Source organism: Nomia melanderi, unplaced genomic scaffold, assembly GCF_051020985.1.
Source record: "Nomia melanderi isolate GNS246 unplaced genomic scaffold, iyNomMela1 scaffold0789, whole genome shotgun sequence".
In the NCBI taxonomy this organism is placed as follows: domain Eukaryota; kingdom Metazoa; phylum Arthropoda; class Insecta; order Hymenoptera; family Halictidae; genus Nomia; species Nomia melanderi.
In genome coordinates this window covers 10,001-17,500 of record NW_027475903.1, presented here as the reverse complement: position 1 = coordinate 17,500, position 7,500 = coordinate 10,001, and the positions used below count along the sequence as shown (strand labels likewise).

At 49.8% G+C, this 7,500-nt stretch overlaps 1 non-coding gene across 1 annotated transcript; it reads right to left on the bottom strand.

Annotated features, from left to right (window-relative positions):
- Positions 1–1,463: 1,463 nt before the first annotated feature.
- LOC143176742 (5.8S ribosomal RNA) lies at positions 1,464–1,618 on the bottom strand. The gene has a single exon (XR_013001252.1). It is a non-coding gene; the product is annotated as a 5.8S ribosomal RNA (ribosomal RNA).
- Between the last annotated feature and the right edge of the window lie 5,882 nt (positions 1,619–7,500).

The following is a 7,500-nucleotide window of genomic DNA, read 5'->3' as shown; positions in this document are numbered from 1 at the left end:
AAAGATAAACGTATTTTACGGGGATACGGAAACGTTACCACGTGGTGTCACACACGATCGTCCGTCTCTTCTCTATAGCAGAAACCGATAAAAATACACCTCCCGAAAGAGAGTATATGGTGATTCTTTTTATATATATATATATTTCGAAATACAACTGAACGTGGCGGAAGCGCACGGTGGTGGTCCAGCGAGGACACGCGACGACGGGGAATAAGAACTATTCGACCCGTTACGAATACGCATGCTCGTCCCGCACGATTTTAACACACACCGTGTTTTTCTCCAGTCGTCAAAGCGTTCGTGCGTCGAATTCGAAAAATAAAAAAAAAAGAAAAACACCTTTTCTCTCTCTCGGGGTAAAAGAGTCGATGTGTATTGTGTATAAAGGTTCTGCGAGAAGTCTCGTTTTGACGTGTGTTCCGCCGATAACGACGATCCTCCGAAACGGGGATACAGAAACGTTACACCTCACAACACGATCTCCGTCTCTTCTCTATAGCAGAAACCGATAAAAATACACCTCCCGAAAGAGAGTATATGGTGATTCTTTTTATATATATATATTTCGAAATTCAACTGAACGTGGCGGAAGCGCACGGTGGTGGTCCAGCGAGGACACGCGACGACGGGGAATAAGAACTATTCGACCCGTTACGAATACGCATGCTCGTCCCGCACGATTTTAACACACACCGTGTTTTTCTCCAGTCGTCAAAGCGTTCGTGCGTCGAATTCGAAAAATAAAAAAAAGAAATACACCTTTTCTCTCTCTCTCGGGGTAAAAAGAGTCGATGTGTATTGTGTATAAAGGTTCTGCTGCGAGAAGTCTCGTTTTGCCGTGTGTTTCGGTAACGACGATCCTCCGAAACGTACATCTCATTCGTAAGAGAGGAAGAAAACAATCTCCCTGGGGCCAGTCGGTAATATACCGACATACGACGTGTCGTGCACATCCGTCTCACGCACGGTATACAAAATATGAATAAAACGTGTGTAGTCTCTCTCTCTCTCGACTTCTTAATATTTTCTTTCACCTCTGACGCATCATTTCAGGTGACGTCGGGAGCGCGGGAAAAAAAATTTTTCTAAACACACGAAACCGTTCATCTCACGAACAGCCGAAAAAGTTGTCGCTCAGATCCATATCGCAGTGGAGCGGTATCCGCGGGCGGTCGTAATTGAACGACGCACGACGCCGCGAACACTCACGCGAGTCCATACAAACGATTCCGATCGTTTTGCAACAACTAGAACGTACACTGTCCGTGAAATTCACAGAATTTTCGCGTGTCCGCGACAAACGCCGACGAGACACCCATCGTTCGCTCGTACGTAGCATCCTTCTCTTAACCCGACTCAGAAACGTTCTTTGCGCCCTTCGGTAAAAAAACGTTCGATCCGAAGAGGTGAACGACGGCGGGGATTTGACAGAGCTACGCAAGCAGTGTATGGTACGTAAACGACCCTCAGCCAGGCGTGGTCCAGGAATTGTATCCGTGGACCGCAATGTGCGTTCGAAATGTCGATGTTCATGTGTCCTGCAGTTCACACGTTGACGCGCAATTAGCTGCGTTCTTCATCGACCCACGAGCCAAGTGATCCACCGTTCAGGGTAATCGTATAAATTTTATATTTCACATATATAATTTTATTCTCATTTGTTCGACCTAATATCTCTCTTCTTTCAAAGAGAAGATAAAAGTTGATACCTGAATCTCCGACCAGCGCGCGAAGGAGATTCAGGCGTCGCCTTGGAGACGACACCGAAGCCTTTCGAGACGAAAAACGTTCAAGTAATATGTATATATTTCTCGACGTTCCGGGCGTATAGTGCATTCAAAAACCCGCGAAAGACGCAGAAGACTCGCACGCGTGGAAACGACGGGGATATATTTTGTATCCTACCCGATACTGAATCCATCGCGTGCAGTCGACCCTCGCGTTCTTCCGATCAGACGCATCTATTGTTGCGCGCATGTTTTCGCGTCGCATCGCGCGAAACGTTGCACGAATCGTACCGATCGATCGATTGAAAGCAAATAATGAAAAAAGACTTCACAGCTGGCTCTTTGCCGGTCATTCGTCCCATGTTATCTCTTGCCGCGAAATTGGCGCGCAAGAGTTGGGTGTCAGACGCGCGGCTTTAAAACGAGCTTCACGGCCGGTCCCTTCGTTACCGCTTTCGTTCTTTCTCTCGGAACGACCATGAACGAACACGACGAGCGACGCTACGGCATACACACGTCCACGGATTCGATTAAAAAAACAGACTTCACAGCTGGCTCTTTGCCGGTCATTCGTCCCATATTATCTCTTGCCGCGAAATTGGCGCGCAAGAGTTGGGTGTCAGACGCACGGCTTTAAAACGAGCTTCACGGCCGGTCCTCTCAATTCCGTGTACGGTACACGCAAGATGCGGGTTCCACTTCCAGACTACCCGGTCCCTTCTCTCTACGAGAATCGATAGTAGAAGAACGGCTCGAAAACGCGTCTCAGAGACTAGGGGAAAAGAAGCGGTATGCGAGCGAAACGAAAACGCATTATGGAAACGTCGCGAAACAATGTTCGACGGTTGCTCGGTTCCAATCGTGCGGCCGTTTCAATTTCTCGTGCGCTTCACCGTCCCTCCGTAACTCTGGCCGATCGCGTATACCGAAGAGCCGACACGCGCAAAAACCACAGGCATTGTATACTGTATATATATATGTTACAGTCACAGCCTTCGCGCGTTTTACTCTCCGACGCGGGGTTTCCACGACGAAAGAGAGACAGTTTCGTGGCGGGTGACTCGGCCGAATCGCTACGACGGGTATTTCTATTATAGAACGAATCATCGCCACCCTTTACCAGTGCCCGACGAAGGAATCACAAGGTCATCTGGAGTTTACAATGCCAGCGACGGTAATTCCAACGAAGACCCGATAAGTCAACTCATCGTTCTATTTCTCCCCGTACAGAAAAGCGAATCGACGCTAACGCACCTCGCGCAAGCACGAACGTTCTCTTCGCGTGGATCATCCCATCGTCGAAAGATGTAAAGACGCATTGGAGATCGTGGTCTCTGGCGGGCTCATTGCACGCCCCACTGCATATCTTTCCTCGAATCGAGAATGATTCGTCCACTAAGGCTGCGAAACTACGCGTCGAGGAAACTAGGGGAAAGAAGCGGGATGCGAGCGAAACGACAATACATTATGGAAACGTCGCGAAACAATGTTCGGCGGTTGCTCGTTTCCTCCTGCGGACGTTTCATTGCTCGGGCGCTTCACGTCCCTCCGTAACCTTCGCGCGATCGCGTGCCCCGGAGAGCCGGCAACCGGTGAACCACAGGCGTATAAACTATAGTCTTCTATAGCAAGCCTTCGGCGGTTACTCTCCGACGCGGGGATTCCACGACGAGAGAGAATTTCGTGGCGGGTGACATCGGTCGAAACGCTACGACGGGTATTTCTATTATAGAACGAATCATCGCCACCCTTTACCAGTGCCCGACGAAGGAATCACAAGGTCATCTGGAGTTTACAATGCCAGCGACGGTAATTCCAACGAAGACCCGATAAGTCAACTCATCGTTCTATTTCTCCCCGTACAGACAAGCGAATCAACGCTATCGCACCTCACGCATGCACGAACGTTCTCTTCGCGTGAATCGTCCCATCGTCGAAAGATATAGCCGCTTGGAGATCGTGGCCCATCAAGTTCTTCCGTAACTCCTGCGCGATCGCGTACCCCGGAGAGCAGGCAACCGGTGAACCACAGGCGTATAAACTATAGTCTTCTATAGCAAGCCTTCGCGTTTACTCTACGACGCGGGGATTCCACGACGAGAGAGATTTTCGTGGCGGGTGACACGGCCGAATCGCTACGACGGGTATTTCTATTATAGAACGAATCATCGCCACCCTTTACCAGTGCCCGACGAAGGAATCACAAGGTCATCTGGAGTTTACAATGCCAGCGACGGTAATTCCAACGAAGACCCGATAAGTCAACTCATCGTTCTATTTCTCCCCGTACAGAAAAGCGAATCGGCGCTATCGCACCTCACGCAAGCAGGAATGATCTCTTCGCGTGGATCGTCCCATCGTCGAAAGATGTAAGACGTACAGAAATCGTGGTCCATCACGATTATTCGTAACTCTCCGAGTCGCGTATCTGAGAGTAGGACAAACGGAGAACCACAGGCATAAATAATACTATATGTTTCTTATATAGTTAGCCTTCGCGTTTTACTCTCCGACATGGGGATTCCACGACGAGAGAGAGTTTCGTGGCGGGTGTCTCGGCCGAATCGCTACGACGGGTATTTCTATTATAGAACGAATCATCGCCACCCTTTACCAGTGCCCGACGAAGGAATCACAAGGTCATCTGGAGTTTACAATGCCAGCGACGGTAATTCCAACGAAGACCCGATAAGTCAACTCATCGTTCTATTTCTCCCCGTACAGAAAAGCGAATCGACGCTATCGCACCTCGCGCGAGCACGTAACTACTCTTCGCGTGGATCGTCCCATCGTCGAAAGATGTAAGACGCACGGAAATCGTGGCCCATCAACGTTTTTTTGTAACTCTGCCGATCGCGTATCACAGAGCCGAGACGCACATACCACAGGCGTATAATACCGTTTTCTTTCGTATGGTAAGCCTTCGCGTTTACTCTTCGGCGCGGGGTTTCCACGTCGAGAGAGACATTCGTGGCGGGTGACATCGGTCGAAACGCTACGACGGGTATTACTATTATAGAACGAATCATCGCCACCCTTTACCAGTGCCCGACGAAGGAATCACAAGGTCATCTGGAGTTTACAATGCCAGCGACGGTAATTCCAACGAAGACCCGATAAGTCAACTCAACGTTCTATTTCTCCCCGTACAGAAAAGCGAATCGACGCTGTTGCACCTCACGCAAGCACGAACGTTCTCTTCGCGTGGATCGTCCCATCGTCGAAAGATGTAAGACGCACGGAAATCGTGGCACATCACGTGTTTTCGGAACTCTGTCGACCGCGTATCTCAGAGACGACGCGCGCGAACCACTGGCATATACTATTATATATCGCGTTTTACCCTCCGACGCGGGGATTCCACGACGAGAGAGAGTTTCGTGAGCGGGTTGACTCGGAAGAAACGCTACGACGGGTATTTCTATTATAGAACGCATCATCGCCACCCTTTACCAGTGCCCGACGAAGGAATCACAAGGTCATCTGGAGTTTACAATGCCAGCGACGGTAATTCCAACGAAGACCCGATAAGTCAACTCAACGTTCTATTTCTCCCCGTACAGAAAAGCGAATCGACGCAATCGCACCATACGCGTGCACGTAAACAACTCTTCGCGTGGATCGTCCCATCGTCGAGAGACGTAAGTTTTCATAGTATGAATTCGCGTTTTACTCTCCGACGCGGGGATTCCACGACGAGAGAGAGTTTCGTGAGCGGGTTGACTCGGAAGAAACGCTACGACGGGTATTTCTATTATAGAACGCATCATCGCCACCCTTTACCAGTGCCCGACGAAGGAATCACAAGGTCATCTGGAGTTTACAATGCCAGCGACGGTAATTCCAACGAAGACCCGATAAGTCAACTCAACGTTCTATTTCTCCCCGTACAGAAAAGCGAATCGACGCAATCGCACCATACGCGTGCACGTAAACAACTCTTCGCGTGGATCGTCCCATCGTCGAGAGACGTAAGTTTTCATAGTATGAATTCGCGTTTTACTCTCCGACGCGGGGATTCCACGACGAGAGAGAGTTTCGTGAGCGGGTTGACTCGGAAGAAACGCTACGACGGGTATTTCTATTATAGAACGCATCATCGCCACCCTTTACCAGTGCCCGACGAAGGAATCACAAGGTCATCTGGAGTTTACAATGCCAGCGACGGTAATTCCAACGAAGACCCGATAAGTCAACTCAACGTTCTATTACTCCCCGTACAGAAAAGCGAATCGACGCAATCGCACCATACGCGTGCACGTAACAACTCTTCGCGTGGATCGTCCCATCGTCGAGAGACGTAAGTTTCATAGTAAGCCTTCGGCGTTTTACTCTCCGACGCGGGGATTCCACGACGAGAGAGAGAGTTTCGTGAGCGGGTTGACTCGGAAGAAACGCTACGACGGGTATTTCTATTATAGAACGCATCATCGCCACCCTTTACCAGTGCCCGACGAAGGAATCACAAGGTCATCTGGAGTTTACAATGCCAGCGACGGTAATTCCAACGAAGACCCGATAAGTCAACTCAACGTTCTATTTCTCCCCGTACAGAAAAGCGAATCGACGCAATCGCACCATACGCGTACACGTAAACAACTCTTCGCGTGGATCGTCCCATCGTCGAGAGACGTAAGTTTTCATAGTATGAATTCGCGTTTTACTCTCCGACGCGGGGATTCCACGACGAGAGAGAGTTTCGTGAGCGGGTTGACTCGGAAGAAACGCTACGACGGGTATTTCTATTATAGAACGCATCATCGCCACCCTTTACCAGTGCCCGACGAAGGAATCACAAGGTCATCTGGAGTTTACAATGCCAGCGACGGTAATTCCAACGAAGACCCGATAAGTCAACTCAACGTTCTATTTCTCCCCGTACAGAAAAGCGAATCGACGCAATCGCACCATACGCGTGCACGTAAACAACTCTTCGCGTGGATCGTCCCATCGTCGAGAGACGTAAGTTTTCATAGTATGAATTCGCGTTTTACTCTCCGACGCGGGGATTCCACGACGAGAGAGAGTTTCGTGAGCGGGTTGACTCGGAAGAAACGCTACGACGGGTATTTCTATTATAGAACGCATCATCGCCACCCTTTACCAGTGCCCGACGAAGGAATCACAAGGTCATCTGGAGTTTACAATGCCAGCGACGGTAATTCCAACGAAGACCCGATAAGTCAACTCAACGTTCTATTACTCCCCGTACAGAAAAGCGAATCGACGCAATCGCACCATACGCGTGCACGTAACAACTCTTCGCGTGGATCGTCCCATCGTCGAGAGACGTAAGTTTCCATACTATGAATTCGCGTTTTACTCTCCGACGCGGGGATTCCACGACGAGAGAGTGTTTCGTGAGCGGGTTGACTCGGAAGAAACGCTACGACGGGTATTTCTATTATAGAACGCATCATCGCCACCCTTTACCAGTGCCCGACGAAGGAATCACAAGGTCATCTGGAGTTTACAATGCCAGCGACGGTAATTCCAACGAAGACCCGATAAGTCAACTCAACGTTCTATTGCTCCCCGTACAGAAAAGCGAATCGACGCAATCGCACCATACGCGTGCACGTAACAACTCTTCGCGTGGATCGTCCCATCGTCGAGAGACGTAAGTTTCATAAGTAAGCCTTCGGCGTTTTATTCTCCGACGCGGGGATTCCACGACGAGAGAGTGTTTCGTGGCGGGTGACTAGGCCGAAACGCTACGACGGGTATTTCTATTATAGAACGAATCATCGCCACCCTTTACCAGTGCCCG